The sequence below is a fragment of the Cavia porcellus genome, unplaced genomic scaffold (assembly GCF_034190915.1).
Source record: "Cavia porcellus strain 051 isolate PalLab524CR breed Dunkin Hartley unplaced genomic scaffold, mCavPor4.1 scaffold_3, whole genome shotgun sequence".
Lineage (NCBI taxonomy): Eukaryota > Metazoa > Chordata > Mammalia > Rodentia > Caviidae > Cavia > Cavia porcellus.
In genome coordinates, this window is record NW_026947486.1 from 90,309,761 (window position 1) to 90,323,596 (window position 13,836).

Sequence of the window (13,836 nt, forward strand, 5' to 3'; positions counted from 1 at the left end):
TCCTGAGTTCGATCCCTGGTACCGATAAAAAGGAAAAAGACAAAAAAAAAAAAAAAAAAAAAAAAAAAAAAAAAAAACAGTTCCTATAAAAATCAAAAATGAGGGTATGATGGTTCATACTTGTATTGCTAGTTACTTGGAGACTAAGGAAAATTGCATTTTGGGGCCCACCATAGGCAACTTACTAAGGCCTGACTCAAAGAATAGGAAATAAAATAAAATAAAATAAAATAAAATAAAATAAAATAAGAAATAAGAAGGTAAAATAACACAATATAAAATCAATCACATTGACTGTGAAAGTAGAAGCATTGCTCAGTGATAGAACACTTGCTTAGCAAATACAAGATATTGAGTTCAATCATAAGTAGAAATAGATAAACATGGTCCATCCATTTCTCTTAGTATATTTATTTTAAGCAGCCATGGTGATGCAAGCCTGTAGTTCCAGCACTTTGAAAGCTGAGGCAGGAAGCAAGAGGATCACCATGAGTTTGAGGCCAGCCTGAACTACACAAGGAGTTCAAGGCCAGCATGGGCAACATAGTGAAAACCTGTCTCAAAAGCAAAAAACAAAGAAATAACAAAAAGCTTTATTTAGCACTATCTATAATATCCAAGATATGGAATGAACCAGTCATTCATCCATGTCTGAATGGATACAGATTATATAGATATAAATATAGATATAGATACAGATATATCTAAATCAACATTAAAAATACTAAATTTTGTTATTTGTGCCAACATTAATGCAGTGAAACATCAATATTATAACTGAAAAAATAATTGGGAGGCATAATACCTCATTTTTTCACAAATATTTGGAAGACTTCTCAAAGTATTTAGCAGAAGAGGTTAAAAGTCCCTGGGAAGTATGTGCAGAAGGTACTTAGTGAAGATGGCTGATGGGTATTCTGTGTACTAAGAGAGGAGGAATAATTTCTAATATTCTGCAGCAAAGCAAGGTACCTATAGCTGACAAAAACTACTTGTATATTTCATATAGGTAACAGAAAATATTCTGAATATTCTTAATAGAAATACATAAAAAAGTTTCAGTTGATATGGATACCATTTACCCAGATCTGCATATTTTCCATTGCATGTATGTATTAAAATATCATGCTCTACTCCATAAATAAAATATGACTCAGAAAAAAAATCACACTATTATTTTTCTAACCAAATGTCCCACATGGTACTATGACAAAATTGCATAAGCATCATATACTTAGAAACATAACACTAGCTATACATGTATTGCACCACAAAAACAAACTTATGATGTGAAAGCAAGTATACTGTGACTATATAATTAAACTTATTATTGTGCTGCAAATTCAGTACCCAGAGGTACACTGTGACTAGACATATAAGTATATGATAAGTACTTTCATTAGTGATAGTATAATAATAAACTTGTAAATTAAGCACAATCACCAGAATAGTAAATTTATTCTAATATAATCACTCTATCACTGTAACCATAGAAATAACTCTAAATAAAGTAGTGTTATAATACTGTAATTTTAGAGTTTGCTATTATAATATAATAAATTGTAACATTAGTAATAACTACATCAGCAGCAGTGTAATATGCATTTTTTGTTTTTTTATCGGAACCAGTGATCGAACTCACAACCACCTGCTTGCAAGGCAGGTTCTTATGCCGCTGAGCTAAATCTCCAGCCCCATAGTGTAATATATGCTAATCCCAACTGTAGCACTGGAACCATAATGCTAATACCACAACTATAAAACTTTAACTGTTATTTTATCACTATAAATACAATTCTAATGCTGCAAATAGAATTATGGCCAATAAGTCCAATGTTAAATGCTAACATTTCAATTCTATCCATAAGACTACATATATAACTTTATAATTTCAATATCATGTTATTAGTCATGTGACTATAACATAAACATATATTATTATATAACCACAATTATAGCTGAACTATGAAATTGTAACCATAATATAAATGTTTAATAGTTTATCTATAAGTGCAATATTAAAATTATAATAATTATTATATCCTTACAATTATTACAGTAGCATAAATATAACTTCTATATTCATAGTATAACTTACATCCAAAGTGCTATGATAATAAAATAATATAGTCCTGCAATAACTTGGTAAAATAACTATCACTGTATAAAAATAATTATACCATAAGTAGAATTGTAAACTACAATGTGAAATATGATATTATAATCATAATACTGATCATATACCTATAAGCACATAATTATAAATACATAACACTTTGTTTCTACTCTATACTCTAACTATAGTACAGTATGAATGACAGTAAAATATCATGAATAGAAAACTATATAACACTGAATGTAGCTATTGACTAATACCATATCTGTAACTGTATCTTATAATTATGATGTATCCATTTAACTGTTACTCAACAATTACCATTAATTAAAATGATGCCTATACCTCTATAAATGTAACACTATGACTATAGTATTAATAGAACACTTCTATTATTGTAACAACAATTAAATGTGGCTTGGACACTACTAAAGTTTTTAATCTTAAGATATACAATTATAGTTATTTATTTATAGTTCTAAAATTACAGTAGAGTGTAATAAATTTAATTTTACAGATATTAATAAAACTATAACTTTATAACTCACAACAGCTATATTCCTATAACTATAGCAGTAGCCCTGTTCTAACACTAATATTGCAATTTTTATTCCAAAAATATAAAAATAACTATAAAACTGAAATGCTCTTTTATCATGATAATAAGACATAGCAAAATAACAGCACTCATTTAAATAAAAATTAATTTTGTAATTATATTCATATAATTATATAATCAATAGGTACATATAAGTTATAAATATTCTTACATATTATCGAAATATTCTTATATATTATCAAATTCTTATATATTATCATGTAATAATGAAAATTAAGACAATGTAAATTATAAAGTATACATATTTATACTTACAGCATATAAACTAGGGGTGAATATATTACACATATAAAAAGTACTATAACTATGATTTAGTGTTCTTTATATAACTATAGAACAGTGCCTGTGTCTTTTATAACACTATAACTGATATATTTGTGTAATACCATAACCATAATATCATAATATAATAATAAAGCATAACAGTAGTATAATTATAATAATATTAGTAAATCAATAGCAACTATTAAAAAGTATGGTCAATTCAATCAATTTCCAGTATTTTTCCATATAAGCATAAGCATAACCATAAAATATAACTATATCATTTTAATTATGCCATTATAATTACAGCTAAATCATATAAATAAAAATAATTGTATACATTATTTAAATTTTATAATTAAAGCATGAGTATAATGTTAAACTATATAACACTGGCAGCATAAATATCACAATATAACTATTAACCATAATACTGTAACTATAAGAAAACTATTATCACTATACAAACATCAAATTACAAGCATAAAATTGCAATTATAACAGTAATAATAAAACTGTACCATTGTAATGATACTACATCCATAAAAGATGCTAATACTATACATTTATTAATACTACTGTAACTATCCGTAACCTTATAGCTATAGCATTAGAACTACATTACTACCATAAGACTATAACTATAACTGTCTAACCATATAGCTATAACTGTAATAACTATAAATTGTTAACAGTAACTATGATTCCTTAACAAACACTGTAAACTTAACAATAACTATGAAAGTGTAACTGTAAAATTCACTTTACAGCTACAACTAAAACTGCATAAACATATTATAAATATTTTAACACTGACTTCAATTTTACACAGAACATAATACTATACTGATAGCAGGATAATTATGACACTATGACTTTAACTAAAATTTTATATTGTTTATGATAACTTTAATGCTTATATTATGTCAGCATTCAACCTATCACCTTAATAAAATAACCATATCACTACCACCATAAGGGACAACTGTAACTGTGTAACAACCCTAGCACTGTGTTGAAAGTACAATACACTGCAAACACAAAGCTAACATTGAAATGATATCTATAGAACTAAAAAATATAAATACAGCACTATTCTGTAACTTAAGAACTATCCTAGTGCTATATATGAAACATAGAATTAAAATTGTAATTATTAATATAATTAAAGTTTAAAATGACAAATACAAATGTAAAATTATTGGCTCTACTTTTGTAGCACTACAACTATAAGCCCAACACTATAATTAAAACATGACTTATGGCTGCAATGCTATTATATATTATAAAGTATACTAATATATATATATATATATATATATATATATTAGTATACTAATATACTATTGTATATTAAACACTACAACTTTGATAGTATTTTTGTAATTCTGCAATCATATTGTACATAGGTATATTTCTATTGGTATAAATAAAGTTCAGTAGCTATAATTATGTGACAGTAGTACTGTATCTCTAGTTCACTTTTTATAATTATTGATAGAGCTGTTCTTCTATTACCATATGTATCAGTCTGTTTTCTCATTGCTAGACAAGATACCTGCTATTCACAACTTCAAGGAAGAAATATTTTTGGCTATGGGTTCACAAGATTTAGTCAAAAGAGGGCTAGTTCCAAGACAGAAACTTCATAATGGAGGAATTTAACAAACTTGATGTTCCTCCCATGGTGAACACCTGAAGGTGACCAGGAAATAGAGCAGGGAAATAGTGCAAGAAAGGAAGAAGCCAGGGACCAGATATTCCCTCACATCCAGAAAACTGTTTACTCATCTACTAGGGGATTCTATAATCAATTGAGGTAACATTCAAGCTTAACTGTAATAGTATACATTATTATTGGGCTAAAATAATTTTAACTCTGAAAACTTAATCACTCTTTTAGTCTTACTGTATATAAATTTAACTCTATCTGTAACCCTATTCTCACTCTATAATAACTCTTATTTTTGTGCTTCTTACTGTAACTCTGTTACACTGTCTCTACAATTTTAAGCATGAAAATCTTATTCTGCAGACATATCTTTTATTCTATAATGGTTAATATCTAACTTTAGGCATACATATGTACACATATGCACACCTAGAAATAGACACAAAAACACATATGGATTTATAATTGTCATTATGGTTATAATGTTACAATAATTTTGGTAAAATGATAATTTTACTTTTGACATACTACAGAGAAAAATAAAATTATTGTGGAATTGTTATACAAGGACTATTGTAGTTAAAATGTACTGTTATATCTATCTTGCTAAATGAGAGCTAAAATAATTATAATATTGAGTTCTCTCAGTACACTGAATAGAGTGATTTGTGAATATATTGTTTGGTCAGTTATGCATGCATATATCTTACCTGAGCAATTATTTGAAGATAATAATATATAATATCAACTATTTTCAATTTCTTATTAATTTTTTGAAATACTGTATATTTGTTTTTGATTGTTTTTTTCTACTTAAAATAAAAGTTACAATAGATATAGGTAAGTGTTATGATCAGAATAAAGCACACACACACACACACACACACACACACACACACACACACACAGAGTATTACCTCTGTTCACAAATTCAGTTTTCTCCACATTTCTACTCACAAATCAAAGTGGACAAGGACTGAATCAAATTTTCCCTCAAGGTCAACAACGAATCTAACCATTGAATATGAATTGGTTATTTACCAACTCTTTTTTCAACTGGAATGGTGGAAATAATAAATTCTGTGAACTAATAAGTGTTCTAAAAATATATTTTCTCATTAGATGGAAGCAAGAACCACATATTTTAAGAAAAAATATACTTATTTAGCTATAAAATACACAATATTGTCAGAAAGACAAGGATGATGGCAACTATATGAACCTAATCAGACCATTAGAGTTCATAAGAAATTTATGGAACCAGGCTGGAGATTTAGCTCAGTGCTTGCCTGGCAAGTGTGAGTTTATGAGTTCAATCTCTGGTACCAAAGAAAAAAAGAAAAAAAAAAAAACAAGAAATTTATGGAATTGAGAGGGATAAAGAAGTTCAAGAACATGAAAAGAAGTAAAAGAAAACTTAGAATTTTGAACATTTTACAGGTTCAGTATTACTTCAGATACCCTTTTATGGAAAAACAAAATTCAAACAGGGGCTGTTCTAGATTAAGTCATAAGAGAAATAATTGAACACATTTTATGGTATCAATATGAGTCTTAATTCAACAAGTCAAGTGCACAATGACTCCAGTGTATTGAAAAAATTTGAGAGTGCCGTAGTATCAGTTAAACCAAGAAAAATTTGTGTTTGTTTGTTATGTTATTTTGGACATAACATTTATAAATAAAAATTCCATTTTTAAAAATACATAATAAATTATACAAAGATGATGAAATGACAGCAATTTCCTTGGAAGTCCCCAGGAAAGAAAAAGAAAAAAATAGAGCAAAATACTAAAAATATTAACAAAATGGTTAAGTTGTAGAGTTTCGTCAATGGGGTTATTATGTTTATCACATTGTTCTGTACATTTGTACACATTTCAAATGGATTAAATACTTACATTGGGGCTGGGGATTTAGCTCAGCATCATAAGAGCCTGCCTTGCAAGTGCATGATAGTGAGTTCAATCCCTGGTACCGATAAAATTTTTAAAAAGTCTCTTAAATATTTACAAATTGGTAGCCCATGCCCCAGCCCCATCCAAAACTGATGACAGTGAAGACCCTATGCTAAATCCAGGAGAAACCTGGAAACATTTACCCCACATCAAGCTGACCTCAACACCTTCCCTGAACTGCACTGACCAGGAGGACTGGGGTAATATGCACCTCACTTCCAGCCCCTAGGTTTTCCAGGGCATAAAGCAATAAAGATGTCAACCAAGACAGACATGATCAAAGAGACCAACACTCAGGAGGAAAGTTTTGCTTCAGGACTGAACACTCAGCCCTATAGATCAGCTGAGAGACAGTTTTGAGAGACAGACTGGGAAAGGGAGAGGACTAAATAGGGATCTTCTTGGGCATACTTTGCGGTCCAGGCTCTGTTGTAGAAAACAGGTTCCATGGAAGTAACCATCAGAAGGAGTGGTCCTGAAGAAGAGTGTCTGTAGTCTAGAGATAGGTTTCTGCTCTGGTATTGTTGCCCACATTCGGAAGAATTTAGTTGTCTGAATTATTGCAGATTAATATGTGTGATGCAGTTATCTTCACTAAAATAATAGTTCTCTTGGTTAAGTGTCATGAGTGATTCCTAAGGTTTGTCAATATGCAGATGATATTTAGTGACATTGATTTTGAAGAATTAATAGTATAGCAAATGTTAACAGTATTTGGCTGGCAGAGGCTTCCTCTCCATGACAGTACCTGGATTGCCTGGGGAGGAGAGCCATAAACACTACTGTGGCTTCTATAAAATGGGGTACTGTGTCAAACAATACTCCAATTCCAACCAAAAAGAAAATATACAAAAAAAAAATTCAAAAATAGCAATAAAATGCCTCTAAAAATTTCCAACTTCAAAACTTGTTCAGGAGGCATTGAAAGAAAAAAAAATCTCATAAGTGATAGAGCACATAAGTCTGAAATGTTATCAGTGAAGGAAAAAAATATATATTTTTGAATTTAAGGAAGCATGTAATAACTATAATGAGAAAAATGAATGAGTGTAGAGATGCTACCAATAAACAGCCAGGAGAGCTAAAGAAGAAGAATACACAGCAAAGAAAAGAATGGGAGTCCATAAGAAATGTCCAAATAGAAATCCAAGAGATTAAAAATGTGATTCAAATTATGAGTAAAGAAAATAATCAATGTGAAGACAGAGTGTCAGATCTAGAGGACAGGACTGCACTCAATGATCAATTAATAAGACACAATTTTAGTCAACAAGGAAACACGAAAAATGGAACCACTAACTTCTCAGTGACTCAAAAAGAACTAATATTAGAGTAATTTAAAATAGCAAAAATTCGAAAGACAGTACAATGGATATGAAAACCATTTTTTCCATGAGTTATAGTGGAAAACTTTATGGATGTGGAAAAATAATTTAATGCACAGATAAGTGAAGTATATAAAATCTGAACAGCCATACTCTGAGAAAAAAGCACTCCATGTCATACAACCATTAAAATACCAGACATCAAATTCAAGAAATGAAATTTAAAGGCTTCTAGGGAAAAGCAAATTATCTGCTACAAAGGAAAAATCACCACAATTACAACAGATTTCATGCAACAAAACTTAGAATCAAACACAGCATGATATGAAGTGTTTCAAGCTCTTAAACTAAAAAAAAAAAAAAAAAAAAAAAAAAAAAAAACCTTCCTAATGCAAACTGTTGTATCCTGAAAAAATATTTTAAAGCATGATAATAAGATACTTTCATGATATAGAAATCGTAAATAAATTCATTGACTAAAAAACAAACACTTCAAAAAGTTTTCAAGGATATCCTAAAAGCACACAATGAAGCTAAAATGCCAAAAGGAGCGATAAAATAAGTTTATTAGGTCAAGGTAACAATTTTAATCAGGGAAGGAAAGCAAACAGGAACAGGAAATTATTCCAATGACAGGAATATCCATGGCTGTCAATTATGACTATAAAATGTAAATGAACTCAACCCATCAAACTAAAGACACAGATTAGCAAAGTTGATCTAGAAATAAAATCAATGATACATTGTACAAAAGAAACAAATTTAACACAAGAAGAAATTGATAGACGGCAAATCAAAGGGGGGAATCAATATACCATGCAGCAAGAACCCCAAGACAAGCAGGAATAGTGTATCATATTTTGAGACAAAGTAAATTTCAAGTCATAGCAGGCAATCACACATTACATATTACATATGGAATTATAAATGAAAAAACTGAAATCACAACACACATTACTGAAATCTAGAGAGTCATTAGGAACTTCTTCATAAATACATATGCCAAACAACAGGATATCTTAGAAAAAAAAGGGGGGGAGATTCTTACATATATGTGACTTGCCAAAACTAAGCATAGAATACTTAAAACTATTGAGCAATACAATAACAGGGAATGAAATTGAAGCAATAAAGACCCCTACAAATTAAACAATCTGGAGACCTGATTGATTTACAGTACAAGTGTACAACTTCAGGAATAATCAATGAAATTGAGAGCAAAGACACACTTTGAAAATGATTCTTAGCACCTGACATTTCCCTGAGCTCAAGATCTAACAATGAAACCCCTGAAAAAGAGATCTATAGTTCAATTTCTCTAATGCACAGATGCAAAAATCCTTAAAAAGATACTTGCACAAATCATAAAAAATCATAACCTAAGGATGCACGGATGGTTAAATATAGAAATGCAGATGTATAATTCATTACATAAATAGCAGTAAAGATGAAAATCACATTACCATCTCAACAGATGCTAAAAATGCATTTAACAAAATCCAACATCTTTTCTTGATAAAAATCCAAAATAAGTATACATATATGCTCAGTGAAGAAGGTTCCAGATTTCTCTCTGTGAAGAGCTTCTGACTGGTACCCAATACTTGCCCTTCTTATAGTATCTTTGCTGTTTATCACACTCAGATGGGTAAAATACGCATTGCAGAAGGGAAAAGAACCCCATACATATGTGGGCTGCCATCATTACCCTCCTGCAGGTAGCCAGTGTGGGGTAGGAAAAGAAACAACTAAGCTCATTCACACAGGATGCCATCAGAACTCTCCAACAGGCAGCCAGTGCAGGTCAGGAAAACAAGCAGCCAGATCCTCCTCTGTGCCCACAGTGACTGCCATCAGGACCCTCCAATGGGTAACCAGCATGGCCCAGGAGAAGAAGCAGCCAGCCTGAAACCCATGTACACATAGGCAGCCATCAGCACCTTCCTGCAAGTAATCAGCATGGGAAGGAAGAAAAAGGAGCTAGCTCTACCCCTGCATGCACACTGACTGTCAACAGGACTCTCTCATAGGTAGAAAGTACAGTCCTGAAGAAGCAGACAAACCTGTCCCTGTGAGTCTAATATTCACCATTGGGGACCTTTCATCAGTGTTGGATGGGAGAACCAGCCAACCACACCTCAGTGAACCTGTGTGTTCCTGGAGAACCAGTCATGTGCCCAAACACCTCCCTGGGAACATACATTAGTAAAAACTCAGGTCCATAGCCCATTCCACTACACTGCAGTAGGGTAGCCAAAACAGGAAGTACCTGGGACTCCACAACTGGTTCATGCAAAGAAAACCAGGAAAATATCAAGATGAAAGAGCAAAAGGCAAACTCTGGTCTCCAGCCCCTACAGAACAAGTCCAGGAGATGTAGACATAGAAGATACTGGAGGTTGAACACCTGAAATTTCTGGAGTGGTGGCAATAGAAGTAAAGAAACTACTTGACAAGGCTGAAAAGTAATATGATCAGAAATAATATTTCAGCTAAAATAAGAAATGTAAAACATAATAAAAGGGTAACCAAGCATATCTAAAGATATAGATTTAATAAAAGAGAAGTGAAAGAAAATGAGGGAAAATTTGAATTCAATTGCATGAAACAGATTCAAAGAGATAATCAAGAAATTAAAAATTCCAGTTAAATCTGACAGAACCACTTGAAAGAAACTGAAGATAAACTGAAGGATTGTAGTCAGTGATTGTGAAGGGAAAGAACTCTTAAAAATGTCAATAAACCAGTAAATAATGGTTCAATGGCTTCAAAACAATGCAAGGAAAAAATAAGAGTGACATATTTCAGTGAAAAAGCAGGTCAACACAAATGATATAAAAGACTATATACAGAACTAATAGAAGAAAGCATCCCAAGCATGGGGAGAGAATCTTATATACAAGGTAAATAAGGCATATTGGACTCCAACTAGCCATATCCAATAGAAAGAAACAACTTGCAGGCAAGAAATAAGATGCCCCCAACATTTTTAAATTTTTAAAAAATGAAAAGAATGCATTTCAAAAAAGACAGGGGGAGAGAGACAGAGAGAGAGAGAGAGAGAGAGAGAGAGAGAGAGAGAGAGAGAGAGAGAGAGAGAGACAGAGAGAGAGACAGAGACAGAGAGAGAAAAGAAAGAAAAAAGATCCATCAACATGAGCTATAAAAGAAATATTTAACTTGAAAGGAAATTCACATATGGAAAGTCAAAGCAGAGAAAATAATGCTCCATGAGACAGGGAATCAGAAAACAAAAAGAGGTAGGTATCCACAGAATCAACCACAGAATAGATAGGATGATATGTCATTTTTACATAAGTGAAAGCTACTCAGCTATAAAGAAGCATAATCACAAGGCTCTTACAGGTACTTGGATGCAACTTGAGGCAATGATTATGTTGAAATGGTTCTAACTCACATGAGTGAACATTATGGTGTCTCCTTAGGATAAAAATCTGAACGAGTCTTAGTGGGATTTAAAATGTACAAAGCATATTCTGAAAGAGGAGGAACTCTCTAAAATTGGAAGGTAGTTGCCATTGTTAATTTCTTTTATTTTTAAATTTTTATTTAAAGAGAAAAAGGAAAGGATATAAAAAAACAAATCAGTAAAAGGGTACAAGTAATACAGAATTTCAAGAAAAATAATATACAGTAAGAAATCACTAGTTAATAGGTTACATATTGTCTTCCTAGAAACAGTTGTCCAAATTATAAAATTAAAGCATATAAAGTGGACATTCATACAGTGATATTGGAGATAGTTCTGTTCAATGATCCAACAAAAGCTCAGTAATATGGTTTTCTATCCTACACACTCAAACATACCTGCGGTTATATCCCTTAGCCTACCTTCCTTCCCTCTCTTTTTTACAATAACAATTACATTTTTGGGTTTTATTACTCCCACAGTTCTTATTATTTTTTTTTTTTGAAGAGAATAAAACCAAACGTGACTAAGCAAAACAGAGTCAGTTAGAACAGAAGGGTGGGCATAGTACATGATGCAAAAATAGAATATCAGGTGATCAAAAGTGGTTACCATTGTGCCTCTTACTATTTTTAAATTGAGTTGCCTATATCATCATGTATATTAGAATTGCTCAAAACAGTACAGAACAAAACCAATAAAATCTAAGCTGGAGATCTTACTTCAAAAAAAGATAATAGTCAAACCATAATGGGCATCATAGTATATCTTATTGCCTTCAAAGTGGTTGCCTATACCCTCAAACTTGATACTACCAAACAAAATAGAATATATAATAATAAGACAGAACAAGATGGGGAGAGCAATCCTGGGGTTCAAGTCAGGTTAACAGGACAACAAAGAAGTTACTATAATTGTCTCATTATTTTTAATTTAGTTTTCCCTTAAGTAAAAAAAATGAGAGAAAATAGATTAATTTAAAAAAGGGGGGGGATTGAGATGAGAGAGGACATTGTAATAGAACAATGCAGGGTAGAACCAAGCAATTCAAGCATCATTGTGTTTCACTACCAGATAATCTAACATAGTAGTAGTCGCCATAGTGCCTCTTTCCTTGAATTATTTTAGTGTAACTTCGTATGCTACAATATCAAGCATATCAAGACAGTGTGAAGCCTTTCAAGAGAATGCAAGAATTACAGGGTATTTAGAACCTGCTAATAGAAAACGAACAATGGTTTCTATATTATCTCTTGCCTATAAAGAATTTTGTTTAATTATAGCATATAGTGAAATATAGTAAGATACAACATGTTAAAACCAGTGGAAACAGATGTACCACAGCTTTGTGGGACTTCAAAACAAGACTATATTAAATCAGCACTAGCTTTTATGTTGTGTTGCTTTCTTCAAAATAGATATTTGTGATATCATAGATACTAAAATCGAACAACCCAGGTTAAAACCATTGCGGTTAATGAGTGAAAACATTATACGGCTTCAAACCAATATGATTGGGAATCATGATTACCACATACTTCCATGTGTTCTTATCATTTCTTACACTAGGGAAACTATTCAGTATTTATACATGTGAGTTTGATTTATTTCACTTATGAGTATGGTCTCAAGCTGTGTCCATTTATTTATAAATCTCTCAATGTGGCCATTCTTTATAGCTGATTAGTACCCCATTAGTACCCATTGTATAAAAATACCACATCTTTTTTATACATTCTTCAGTCAATGGACACTTAGGATGTTTCCAAGATCTGGCTATTACTAATTGTGCTGCTATAAACATGGGCGCACACATATCACTGTGGTATGATGCTTTCAGTTCTCCTGGGAATATGCCCAGAAGTGGTATAGATGGGTCATATTGGGCTCCCAGTCCTAGTTTTCTGAGAAATATCCAGACTGACCTCCACAATGGTTGCACTAGTCTACACTCCCACCAACAGTGCGGGAGAGTTCCTTTTTCTTCACAGCCTCTCCAGCATTTGTTGTTGGTGGTTTTCTTGATCTTGGCCATTTTTCAGGAGTGAGATGAAATCTCCATGTGGTTTTGATTAGCATTTCTCTAATGACCAGTGATGATGAACATTTTTTCATATATTTATTTGCCATTTGTATTTCTTCATCTGAGAATTGTTTATTCATCTCAGATGCCCATTTTTGGATTGGGTCTTTGAATTTTGGGGGTCTGAATTTTTTTTAAATTTTTTTATATGTTTTAGACAGAAGTCCTTTGTCTAAGGGGAAGTTCACAAAGATTTTTTTCCCAGTTTGTGGGTTTTCTTCTCACCATGCTGGAGACTTCTTTTGGCATGCAGAAACTTTTTACTAAGAGGTAATGCCAGTTATTGATTCTGGGAAGTATTTCCCATGGGGTTTGAGTCCTGTTCATGAATTCTCTACCTACCCCTATATTTTCGAGGTTTTGACCCAA

General features: G+C 31.7%; 1 pseudogene; it reads left to right on the top strand.

The window, feature by feature from the left end:
• The window catches only part of LOC100728116 (small ribosomal subunit protein uS5-like), a 59,589-nt pseudogene extending 49,726 nt beyond the window's left edge, over positions 1-9,863 (top strand).
• The last annotated feature ends 3,973 nt before the right edge of the window (positions 9,864-13,836 follow it).